General features: G+C 42.5%; 1 protein-coding gene across 7 annotated transcripts in view; it reads right to left on the reverse strand.

Annotated features, from left to right (window-relative positions):
• Window positions 1–13,735, reverse strand: part of CDH23 (cadherin related 23) — a 1,868,204-nt gene that overhangs the window by 526,829 nt on the left and 1,327,640 nt on the right. The window contains exon 1 of one of the 7 annotated variants that reach the window (XM_063958781.1): window positions 2,196–2,393. The exons of 4 other annotated variants lie outside the window; for them this stretch is intronic. The gene's annotated coding sequence lies outside the window, so the exon portion shown is untranslated. Of the gene's footprint in view, window positions 1–1,818; window positions 2,091–2,195; window positions 2,394–13,735 lie in introns of those variants that run through there. 2 more of the 7 variants (XM_063958782.1, XM_063958780.1) reach the window with 2 other exon arrangements.

The raw sequence follows: 13,735 nt of genomic DNA on the forward strand, positions 1-13,735 counted from the left end.
TGTGGTGCATTTCAGTTGTGTGCAGTATATATAGTAGTAGGCCATTGCTATTGATATATTACAGGTTGAGTATCCCTTATCCAAAATGCTTGGGACGAGAGGAATTTTGGATATCGGATTTTTCCGTATTTTGGAATAATTGCATACCATAATGAGATATCATGGTGATGGGACCTAAATCTAAGCACAGAATGCATTTATGTTACATATACACCTTATACACACAGCCTGAAGGTCATTTTAGCCAATATTTTTTATAACTTTGTGCATTAAACAAAGTGTGTCTACAATCACTCAATTCATTTATGTTTCATATACACCTTATGCACATAGCCTGAAGGTCATTTAATACAATATTTTTAATAACTTTGAGTATTAAACAAAGTTTGTGTACATTGAGCCATCAAAAAACAAAGGTTTCACTATCTCAGTCTCACTCAAAAAAGTCCGTATTTCGGAATATTCCGTATTTTGGAATATTTGGATATGGGATACTCAACCTGTACTGGCATATAATTCCACACATTAAAAAATGGAGAACAAAAATGTGGAGGGTAAAATAGGGAAAGATCAATATCCACTTCCACCTCGTGCTGAAGCTGCTGCCACTAGTCATGGCCGAGACGATAAAATGCCATCAACGTCGTCTGCCAAGGCCGATGCCCAATGTCATAGTAGAGAGCATGTAAAATCCCAAAAAATAAAGCTCAGTAAAATGACCCAAAAATCTAAATCAAAATCGTCTGAGGAGAAGCGTAAACTTGCCAATGTACCATTTACGACACGGAGTGGCAAGGAACAGCTGAGGGCCTGGCCTATGTTCATGGCTAGTGGTTCAGCTTCACATGAAAGCTTAAAAGAGTTAAGATGGCAAAAGCACAGCAAAGAACTGTGTGTTCTTCTAAATCACAAATCCCCAAGGAGAGTCCAATTGTGTCGGTTGCGATGCCTGACCTTCCCAACACTGGACGGGAAGAGGTTGCGCCTTCCACCATTTGAACGCCCCCTGCAAGTGCTGGAAGGAGCACCCGCAGTCCAGTTCCTGATAGTCAAATTGAAGATGTCACTGTTGAAGTACACCAGGATGAGGATATGGGTGTTGCTGGCGCTGGGGAGGAAATTGACAAGGAGGATTCTGATGGTGAGGTGGTTTGTTTAAGTCAGGCACCTCTTTTTTTCTTTGCATCATGTGCTGTTTGGGGACTATTTTTTAAATCTTCCATCCTGTCTGACACTGCAGTGCCACTCCTAGATGGGCCAGGTGTTTGTGTCGGCCACTTGGGTCGCTTAGCTTAGTCACACAGCTACCTAATTGCGCCTCTTTTTTTCTTTGCATCATGTGCTGTTTGGGGACTATTTTTTTGAAGTGCCATCCTGTCTGTCACTGCAGTGCCACTCCTAGACAGAGCCGGATTAAGCCTTTGGGGGGCCCAGGGCACTTAAAATAGGGGGCCCCTTTATGTGTGTGTGTGTGTGTGTGTGGGGGGGGGGGGATCATGTATGCCTAGGGTGGCGGTGGTGGAGGAGGGGGGGCAACTCCCGGGGGGGGGGGGGAATCAATAACTATTGGGGGTGAGGGAGGAATAATATACCATTAAATTATGCTGGAGTAGAAGGGAGGTTAAAATAATAATAATTAAAAAAATACATTGGCCACAGGGTGAGGTAGTGTTTTTTTTGTTTAGTGCTTTTTAACAGGGGGGGGGGCGACAACTTTGGGGTAACTATTATAAAGTTTTAAGTCCCTTCCCATTGAGATTTAACACAGTATGCTGTCTGCACTGCCACTGCTGCGGACTATAACAGTAAACTCATTACTGTGTGGGGTAGGCGATCACCTCCGGACTATCTTGCTTGACAGCCCTCCTTATCAGTGCAGCAGAGAGGTCTGTTCTGTCTCCTGTCCAGTCCGCTGATCCGGGTCCCTCTCTCCTCGGTGACGCTGGGAAGAGGCATGGTCCCTGCAAGCCAGGCAGCTGCTACTGCTGTAGCTACTGCTGTGAGTAACCCTTCGTGCAGCGTGACCAGGGCCGGATTAACAATGGGGCGGATGGAGCTGCAGCTCCAGGCCCCCCATTGAAAATAGGCCCACAGCAAACCGACAGCATTGACAGGAAAAAACTTTTTCCTGTCACAGACTGCCAGCAGCGTCCACTCTCCCATGTCCCCTCCTCCTCCGGCTCAAGCACTCTCACCTGAGAGAAGTAACGGACTGGAGCCGTGCAGGCAGTGTGCTGGCCGACCCTCCCTCTCCAGTCTCTCCTCCGGGGTCCTGCTCTCACTCACAGGCCCAAGCTCCGCCCCTCCAGACTGCACGGAGAGCTGCTGTTGCAGGAACCAGAAGCCTGGCAACTTGGCAAGTGTAGTGATGGCTTCTTGAGTAATGTGTGTATACAGTTTGTGTGGTGTGTGTGTGTACTGAATGTGTGTACTGTGTGTGTGTGTACATTAGGTGTGTGTAGTGTACTGTGTGTAACTGTGTATATGGTGGGTGGGTGTGTGTAGTGTGTGTGTGTGTATATGTGGTGGTGGGTGGGTGGGTGTGTGTGTACATTAGGTGTGTGTAGTATACTCTGTATATGGTGTGTGTATATGTGGTGGTGGAGGTGTGTGTACTTTGTGTGTGTGTATATATGGTGGTGGGTGTGTACTGTGTGTGTGTGTGTATATATGTGGTGGTGGGGGTGTGTGTGTACATTAGGTGTGTGTAGTGTACTGTGTGTATATGGTGAGTGTGTGTAGTGTGTGTGTATGTATATGAGGTGGTGGAGGTGTGTACTTTGTGTGTGTATATGAGGTGGTGGGTGTGTACTGTGTGTGTGTATATGTGTGGTGGTGGGGGTGTGTGTAGTGTACTGTGTGTATATGGTGGGTGTGTGTGTGTGTATATGAGGTGGTGGAGGTGTGTACTTTGTGTGTGTGTATGAGGTGGTGGGTGTGTACTGTGTGTGTATATATGTGGTGGAGGTGTGTGTGTACTTTGTGTGTAGTGTTTATATGTGGTGGTATGGGTGTTTCTTCTGTTGGCAGCTGTCTGTCCATTAAGGTAAAAAGTGGATGGGAAGCTATAGTTAAATATACATGAATGCGAGTACAGTACTACTTTAGTGCCCTATGTTCTGTTCATCCTTTGCTGTGGGGATGACCAACTGAGCAGCAGTCAGAAATTCAAGCAAATATTTAGCTGAAGAAGGAAAGTATTGTATAAAGGGCCTGTCATGCAGCAATGTGGTTATGTAACTTTTGTTATATCCAGAAAGCTGCAAAACATAAAAAAACTGAGTCAATCAGTTATTATCTAGCATATATCATAATTGGGAACATTCAGATTTACAGTCTGGTTCTGAAGTCAGTGCTTTAGTTACATTTATTGGGCTAACTGTAATTTAGCAATTCTAGGGCAGATTTATTAAGCTCGTGAAGTGATAAAGTGGAAGGTGATAAAGCACCAACCAATCAGCTCCTAACTGTCATTTTTCAAACCCAGCCTGTAACATGGCAGTTAGGAGCTGATTGGCTGGTACTTTATCTCGGTGCAATTTATCACTTCGCTAGGCTTAATAAATCTGCCGCTGAATCACATGCAAATTATTGTGATAATTTAATGTGTTCTTAGTGTTTTGTACAGCTTGGAGAATATATAACAATGTGTGTTTGCAATAATCTACTAGTGATTGTTACACTTGATATTATAAAGAAATCTGTTTCTAAACTGAGTACACGTTATCCAATTCGAGCAGATCAGCTAATAAATGTCTGATTGGCCCAATAATTGCATGGCTTGTATGCAGAAGCAGTAGCTGATAAATGGCTTCAAACGCTCCTGCAATGGTCAGATCAGGGGGGCGGAGTATAGGGCGTTGCACAGGCTATCTCCTTCCCGACCTCCCAATCCCATTGTAGAGTACACACTGAGTAAGAAATTGGTGCGCACCATTCCAATAATCACTCGTCGTATTGGAGTGTTTTTTTGGATAGTTATCAATTTTCTTATAGTGTGTATCCATTTTAACAGATCACAATGGAAAATTGATAATCTACAAGATTCAATCTGCACATCAAATGTAAGCATGGCATAATTCATAGCTGACATCCTGCGTTGTATGTACCAAGATAGATAAGGTCATATCATATAGTGGCTCTTTCCTTACTGACATCATGGACCGGATATAATGATGCCTGAATTTGGCGGGCGTGTGGAATACTGGCTGAACTCTGACTCTTTTTAAAGGGGCAATAACTTGCAAGGCTTGGTTTTACCTTGCAAGTGATTGTCCTTTAAAAAATAAAAGTCTGAGTTCAGCCGGTATCCTGCACGGCCGACAAACCCAGGCGTCATTACATCCGCCCCGTGTTTATTATAAATAGCAACATTTGTACATCTTCTGTTTGCTTAATATACGGGTAGTGGTTGAAAGTGTGTTGGTGTGCTCGCCCCCATTTCTCTCAAAGAACATTATGCAAAAAAGGGGCGTGGCTTTGTGGTGAAGGGACATAACTCATACACAGGCAGGGAAATAAATAATGAAGTTATCAAATAAAGATATAAAGGCAGTCTTTTATGAACTGAGATATCTCATAATAATGGTACCAGGAATCTCTTTAGGTCCTGGTCTAATAGTATGTGCTCTTTCAACTGACCTTCCATTCAATGTAATTCTAATTTCAGATTCCATTGATGCAGCAAGCTGATAGTGTTTATAGGAGCCGGGGGAGCGGGTGACTCGCCCCTCCTACCTGCCCGATGGATCTGGGGAGAAGGCTGTGACTTTGGTGTGCAGGCTAGGAGTCACCGGGTGTGTTGTAGAGTGGTTGCTGGCACCGCACATGCTCCTGGTCTGCACATGCTGCTGGCTTAGCTCATAGCTCCGTTACCTGGAGCTATTAAACGTCCGTCCACTTCTGGTTGTCCGAGGGGGGGGGGCGGGGAGGGGTGTCGTGTGGTTGCATAGGGACTCAGAGTAGATGGTCCTAATACTGGTATACATACATAGACAGTACAATACATGACAAAAAACAAGAAACATGAAAACATTTAAAATGCCATTTGAATAATGCAGTGGCAAGAAGTAATATTTCTGCTGACCTATTTGATTGGAGAAAAATCCCTGTTTTCCCCTATTTTTCCTAAGCAATTCAACCTAAGGAATACATTTTTCCCATTTTTACCTGTTTGTAGAGGTACAAAAGCACTGAAGGGAGAGTAAACCGCACAAGGTGTATCTACCTGTATTCAGATTTTTCTCCAATCAAATAGGACAGCAAAAATATTTCTTCTTGCCATCGCATTATTCAAATGTCATTTTAAATGTTTCTTGTTTTTTTTGTCATGTATTGTACTGTCTATGTATACCAGTAGTAGGACCATCAGCATTATATAAACCATATAAACTAAATAATATGGAGATTTTCTGCATTATATCCTAATAAATAAATTGGATTACACCAGATTTTAAAAGTAAACTGTGTTTGTGTGTATATGGTGTGTTGGGGTTGTTTGTGTGTACTTTGTGTGTGGAAGTAATGTGTACTGTGTGTATGTATATGTGGAGGTGTGTGTGTGTAGTTTGTACTGTGTGTGTATATGTGGTGGTGTGTGTGTACTGAGTGTGTACACGTGGTGGGGGCATGTATACTTCTTATGTGTATAGTGTGTACTGTGGGTGTATGTACTTTATGTGTGTCTAGTGTGTGCTGTGTGTGTGTATGTGTGTGTGTGTATGTATATGTGTGTGTGTGTGTGTGTGTACTTTGTGTTTGTATATGTGGGGAGGTGAATGTGTTGGTGGGCACTGTGATGTTGAAATTGATAAATGAATGGCTTATGACTGCTAGATGAGGGTAGTTAACGGGTGCTGCCATGTGTGTGTAGTAAGGGGTGCTGCTGTGTGTGTAGTAAGGGGTGCTGATGTGTGTGTGCAGTAAAGGGTGCTGCTGTGTGAGTGTAGTAGGGGGTGCTGCTGTGTGTGTAGTAACGAGTGCTGTTGTGTGACTGTAGTAACTGGTTCTGCTGTATGTGTGTAGTAACGGGTTCTGCGGGGTTAGTGTAGCAACAGGTGCAGCTGTGTGAGTATAGTAATAGGTGCTGCTGTTAGTGTGCTGCTGTGAGTGCCCCTCCACATCACTAGTCACACCCTCAGCGGCCCCATATAATAGGCCCTTTGTAAATTTCAGCTCCAGGCCCATGTGGACCTTAATCTGGCACTGAGCGTGACTGTGTATGCTGTGCAGGTAGTAGGGTCAGATGGATCTAAGCAGCTCTGTCCGAGGGGCACCTTCAGGGAGGAGGGCCCGGGGTACTAACCCCCTGTGACCCCCCCTTAATCCGGCTCTGCTCCTAGATGGGCCAGGTATTTGTGCCGCCCACTTGTGTCGCTTAGCTTAGCCATCCAGCGACCTCGGTGCAAATTTTAGGACTAAAAATAATATTGTGAGGTGTGAGGTGTTCAGAATAGACTGAAAATGAGTGGCAATTATGGTTATTGAGGTTAATAATACTATGGGATCAAAATGACCCCCAAATTCTATGATTTAGCTGTTTTTGAGGGGTTTTTGTAAAAAAACACCCGAATCCAAAACACACCCGAATCCGACAAAAATTTTTCAGGGAGGTTTTGCCAAAATGCGTCCGAATCCAAAACACGGCCGCGGAACCGAATCCAAATCCAAAACACAAAACCCGAAAAATGTCCGGTGCACATCACTAGTATGTATATATTTCTCTTTTATATATATTGCACAGAAAAACATACATTTTATATACATTACACAGAAAAACTATAAAATCACATACTCTCTCTCTAAATACATCTACCCTTTTTTCATCCCCCTCCTCATTCTCACTCTACATTTTTTCTATGCAGGAACAATTTCTATGGTGAGAAATGCTGAAAAAGTGACTCGGCAGCTACTTTAAACAAGCACATTCGGCCTCCAAAAAGCCAGTGACCTTTTCAAGTTGGGTTTTTAGACCGAAGTGATTATGCTCTTCAAAGAGCACTTAGGGGAGGTATTTAGATTCTGTCAAAACTCCCACGTCCTTTTCTTTGTCTCCACCTATTTGATTTCTAATAATCCAATGTTAATTTGTCTCAGCAGAAGCAAAACCGCAGAAAGCTAACGATTTCTTTGCAGATGTTAGAGCTTATTCCTGAGACAACATTATTTCCTTCCCCGAGGTCAGGCAGTGATTTTAATGCCCGGTTACACTTTATGTTGTTGAATGAGCCAGCTTATGAAGGTCAGATGTTTCTATTCCCTAGGCTTTTGTCAGATCAAATTAATTGCATGCGCTGAATGGCCAGGAGAAGTCAAGCGATATGATCGGGAGAGGATTTGAAGTTATGAGATGATGACTACCTGTATAATCAATATATTTCTTCTAATGAGAAAATTACATGTAGGTATGACAGAGGACAGTGCTGGTATGGAGAAAATGTACTAACATTGTATTAGTGATTTGTTTACAGTGCATCCGGAAAGTATTCACTTTTTCCACATTTTGTTATGTTACTGCCTTATTACAAAATGGAATAAATTAAATTTTCCCTCAAAATTCTACACAAAATACCCCATAATTACAATGTGAAAAAAGTTTTTTGAGATTTCTGTAAATTTATTAAAAATAACAAAACTCTGAAATCACATGTACATAAGTATTCACAGCCTTTGCCATGAAGCTCAAATTTGAGCTCAGATGCATCCTGTTTCCTCTGATCATCCTTGAGATGTTAATTGAAGTCCACCTGTGGTAAATTCAATTGAGTGGACATGATTTGGAAAGGCACACACCTGTCTATATAAGGTCCCACACTTGACAGTGCATGTCTAAGCATAAACCAAGCATGAAGTCAAAGGAATTGTCTGTAGACCTCTGAGACAGGATTGTCTAGAGGCACAAATTTGGGGAAGGGTATAGAAAAATATCTGCTGCTTTGAAGGTCTCAATTAGCACAGTGGCCTCCATAATCCATAAATGGAAGAAGCTTGGAACCACCAGGACTCTTCCTAGAATTGGCCGGCCGTCTAAACTGAGCGATAGGGGGAGAAGGGCCCTAGTCAGGGAGGTGAACAAGAACCTGACGGTCACTCTGTCTAGGCTACAGCATTAGTCAGAGCCACTCCTTAGTAAAAAGCACATGGCAACGCGTCTGGAGTTTGCCAAAATGCACCTGAAGGACTCTCAGACCATGAGAAACAAAAGTCTTTGGTCTGATGATACAAAGATTGAACTCTTTGGCGTGAATGCTAGGTGTCATGTTTGGAGGAAACCAGGCACCGCTCATCACCATCCCTACACTCATCACTGCTCAATACCATCCCTACAGTGAAGAATGGTGGTAGCAGCATCATGCTGTGGGGATGTTTTTCAGTGGCAGGAACTGGGAGACTAGTCAGGGTAGAGGGAAAGATGAAAACAGCAATGTACAGAGACATCCTGGATGAAAACCTGCTCCACAGCGCTCTTGACCTCAGACTGGGGCAACAGCTCATCTTTCAGCGGGACAACGACCCTAAGCACACAGCCAGGATATCAAAGGAGTGGCTTCAAGACAACTCTGTCAATGTCCTTGAGTGGCCCAGTCAGAGCCCAGACTTGAATCCAATTGAACATCTCTGGAGAGATCTTAAAATGGCTGTGCACTGACGCTTCCCATCCAAGCCGATGGAGCCTGAGAGATGCTGCAAAGAGGAATGGGCGAAACTGCCCAAAGATAGGTGTGCCAAGCTTGTAGCATCATATTAAAAAAAACTTGAGGCTATAATTGCTGCCAAAGGGGCATCAACAAAGTATTGAGCAAATGCTGTGAATACTTATGTACATGTGATTTCTTAGTTTTTTTATTTTTAATAAATTTGCATAAATCTCAAAAAAACTTTTTTCACGTTGTCATTATGGGGCATTGTGTGTAGAATTTTGAGGGAAAAAATAAATTTATTTCATTTTGGAATAAGGCTGTTACATAACAAAATGTGGAAAAAGTAAAGCACTGTGAATACCTTCCAGATGCACTGTATTATACGGTGAATAGATAAATAGTAAAATATAAAGGGGCTTATGCATAGTTAAACGAACAGCAGTTAGCAGAATAAATGCTTTGAAACTGGGAGCACTGGGTGCACACATCTTCCTGCAACTAAAGGAGTGTACCTGGGCTGTAATGGTGTAGTCTCATATAGGCTATGGTAAGTGCAGTCATGTCAATGGAATTGTGACCTTAAAGAAGCGTACAAATATCTATTTCTGGGCTTACCATCTGCAATAAGCAGTAGCTTGTCTAGTGTTCCCTGATGACACTGGTGACAACTGTTAAAAGCACAATGTACCAATGTATGGTACATTGTCAGGCACTGCTGCAGTATGGATCCTGTATCATCGGACGAAATTCGGCTGCAGATGCCACGCAATTGACATTTAAGCCATTTGGGAGCGGGGAGGGATCAGCAAAGTGCCAAGGCCAGGGAGATTTCCTGACCTCAGTGATGGAACTGCGGTGGCTGGTCTGCATAATCTTCATGGGTTACTCTGCCAGCCAATTGTGTCACAGATGATCCAATGCTGCATCCTGGGACCCAGCCGCGGATCACTCATGCATGTAGAAGGTGTCTGCTTATACCAGACGCCTCCTGCTGCACTACCATGTGAAAGCATCACTGTTGCTTCCACGTAATCAGCACTGATGCTCTTTCTAACCACATCTGAATCACCCCCTAAATGAACAGATAGTAAGCATGTGCAACCGCTATGTATATTTCAAATATACAGTATGCATTTATTTCTGTGCATAGCAATGTGGGCACTATTACGACTGATTTGGGATCAACTCTGCATTAGGACCATAGTGATACAATATCAGATTTACCCTGTTCCCCAATCAAAGGTTGAACTTCTGAGCCTCTAATATAGTCAGGAGAAGGAAGGAAGGAGGAAGCGCAGAATGCTTATTCTGTTTATCACCATACACTTCCTCTTGCTGTGACTGATGAAACAGGAATGGACAGAAAGCAGGTAACGGAGATATGTCTACTTCTGTCAGTCACTTGCACCCTACTCATACATGTGTCAAAAAGGGAAAAGGTTCTCTTACCTTGCAACATAAAATTAGTACCTCATTTGTCTTAACCTTAACTAGGCCAAACCAGAGAGCTCTGCAGCTCTGGCCTCCCTAAATACCATTTTCCGGAATGAAAGCCTTGTATCTCAGCTGTGCTACACTAACATCTCTACTTAACTATACCATTAATTGTAAGGGACAGTGTACTGCCATAGCTCCCTACAACTGCCTAACATTCTTATTTCATACCTTCACAATCCTCTTCAAGCATCACTTGCTGAGGGAACCAGTTAAATATTGAATGTCGACAATGTCTAAATTTAAAATGTTGACACCAGACTAATGCTATGTACAGATTATGCGATCCCATACGATACCATATGATATTGTATAAGATATCATATCGGATCGTGTGTACACACTACAATGTCAAACGATGTCTAGAAACAAAGTCATCACTGGAGTTCAAAACAACACAATATCACCTCATCGAATCTGCACGCAGTCCAACGTACGGCATCGCATGAGACCCGCGGGAGCGCGCATCGTACGTCGGATCATGCATACATATTATGCAATATAATTTAGGGCTGAATAATATCGTTCAGATCGTGAACGATATTGCATAGTGTGTACGCAGCATAACCCTTACAACACTTGGACTGTGTCAATATGTTACCGGTCAATATAACAGTGTTGACCAGTACTAGTCAGCTGTATGTCCCCTACTTTGTACTGTACTTTGACCTGTGTTTTTAATACATGCAATAATTATGGATCTACTATTTAGAATCCCATAAAGTCAATCAGAGTGTACCTAATCAGACTATACACTCCTTGAGGCAAGGCTCTCTTCATTACCTTTCACTGCTTTAGCGAGAATCTGCAAAGAGCTGCATACCCAAAGATGCTATATATGCTTAAACATAAATAGGTTACAGCTCTAAAATAGTGGAAATGGATTCAAGGAAAGGGGGAAAGGGTAGAAATCCTCTGCACTGGACTTATATCAAATTAATAATACTTAAAGTGAACTGATGTGATTCCCCAATTTTATTATCATAGATCAATTCCTGATATTATATGGGGGTGCCGCCATAGACAATAAAAATGGAAGATAAATACTAGAAAGAAAAGGATTGTCTCTTTGTTGGCGCACTTTTAGGAAAAGAGTGAGTGTATTTAAAATTTAACTTTTAATTTTATTTAATTAAAATACCTGAGAATGTGAAGAATCATGAGACAACAATCACAAACAATACATACAATAACATGAAAATGATAACAAATCCTCCTATGTGTCTTGGTTGTATTTATACAATTTGTGGTTCTTAAGTGTGTGCAGCAATAACTCAGACCTCGCCGCAGATTAGGGACTGCGCAATCTGACCCTTATTTATTGGGGTACCTTTATTCAAATGCTAAAAGGGTATATCACTATGTCCAGCAGTCTCTGAAGATTTGCGGTCAAGATTTTATTCTGTATTCATAATTGTGCATATACATGTGGGACCAACTTGTGTCAATTCTACACACAGTGACTGTAAACAATTGTTATAACACACACTTCAGTGATTATAGCTCATTTGTGGCTCTATCATATAGCTGTTCTGTCGCTGTCTAGAAAATTTCGTCAATCCGTGGTTATTATAATGCAGACCTAAGAAATTGCAACAGTTAACACTAGAGTTGCAGATTATCTGCACGTACTTGTTCTGCCGTATGTGTGCATATTCGCAAGTTGCGTATGACCACTCACGCGGTCCTGTGTATTAGCGCGTGGTATGAGTAATTACTGTAGCATTTGGTTTTGCACAGAAAAGCCACAAAGACATATCTCATATTTAATCCACATAGTGCAAAATGTACACATAGCCCACATGCACTACACAAGCAAGTTATACTTGTTTAAAAGGTACAATAACAAAGGGATTCACCTTTACAGGATATTAGTAGACAGCATTAGGTTAGGAGGTGGTGTTTGGTATCTAGCTGTAGGGTATTTTAAGGCAACATTCCGGTAGCAATTTGCAGAAGATAGCACGCTCCTGCGCATAGATATGCGCAGGAACAGAATATTACTATTATACTGTATTTACTCTACTCTGATATTCGGAGGGAACCCAGTGGAGACCGACTGCAAGTGCACCTGGACCAGGCATCGCCCAACAAGTCAAACCAACCTATGACCCCCTCCTGTACTGTAAATGACCAGCCCTTTGACCTATAGGTAAAGAGATTACAGTTTCTATTGTATTATGTTTTATCCAAATGTATAAAAAGCCACGCTGCCTGGCCGGTCTCTCTCTCTCTCTCTCTCTCTGAAGGTCATCTTGCTTGATTGACTGAGCACCGGATCCGTGTGGCGCTGGCGAAACAAACGTATGTACCATTGATTGTAGCCTCTTTTCTCTTATTGTGATTGTATTGTTATTGTAACCCCCTTTTTGCAATTATATGTTTGTGGGTCGGATCCCAGCATTTTAAATACAATTGGTGTCGTGTCTCTTTCCTGCTAAGGTTTAAAGTGTATTTCAGCCACAAGTGTAGCTGCATTGTGCTTACAGCTTGTCGGTGTGTGTGTACGCTAAGTGAGTAAAAAGTACGTAGGTTAATAATTACATCCAGCAGCCGCAGCTGCTCAAATTTCAGTTTAAAAGGTATTGCTTTTCTGTCCTGTATGTTAATCAACATTAACAAGTAATACTGCCGTATATGTCCAGTGGTACTGCCACATAATTCCAGTGATACTGCCGTATATGTCAAGTGGTACTGGTGTATAAATCCTGTCCAGTGATAGTGCCGTATAAGTCCAGTGATACTGCCGTATAAATCCAGTGGTACTGGCATATAAATCCAGTCCAGTGGTACTGCCGTGTAAATCTAGTCCAGTGGTACTTCTGTATAAGTCCAGTGGTACTGCCGTATAATTTCAGTGGTACAGATGTATAGGTCCAGTGATACTGCCATATAAATCCAGGCCAGTGGTACTGCTGTATAAATCCAGTCCAGTTGTGGTGTCTTGTGCTGCCATAAGTCCAGTGATGGTGTCCTGTGCTGTATATTATTTACTCCAAATAAAAGGGTTATATACATTACTTATATTATTATCCAAATAATTTTTACGGGGTTTGCCCTGTGTGGTGTAGGGGTACGCTCGCCTGTGCTGCATCTTATAATAGCTCCAAATAAAAGGGTTATTATCATCCAAATTATATTCACAGGCTTTGCCGTGTGTGTGTGGTTTAGGGGTATGCTCTCCTGTGCCACCAATATTGTGCGTGTATTACATCTGGGCAATTTCCAGCACGTCCCATGTTGTTTGTGCCGCACACTTTTGTCGCTTAGCTTAGTCATACAGCTACCTCATTGCACCTTTTTTTCTTCTTTGCATGGTGTGCTGTTTGGGGCTTAGTCTTTTAAGTGCCATCCTGTCTGCCATTGCAGTGCCGCTCCAAGATGGGACAGATGTTTGTGCCGCACACTTGTGTCACTTAGCTTAGCCATCCAGCAACCTCATTGCACCTCTTTTTCTTCTTTGCATCATGTGCTGTTTGGGGCCTATTTTTTAAATCTTCCATCCTGTCTGCCACTGCAGTGCCACTCCTAGATGGGCCAGGTGTTTGTGCCGCACAATTGTTGTCGCTTAGCTTAGTCATACAGCTACCTTGGTGCAACTT

Source organism: Pseudophryne corroboree, chromosome 3, assembly GCF_028390025.1.
Source record: "Pseudophryne corroboree isolate aPseCor3 chromosome 3, aPseCor3.hap2, whole genome shotgun sequence".
In the NCBI taxonomy this organism is placed as follows: domain Eukaryota; kingdom Metazoa; phylum Chordata; class Amphibia; order Anura; family Myobatrachidae; genus Pseudophryne; species Pseudophryne corroboree.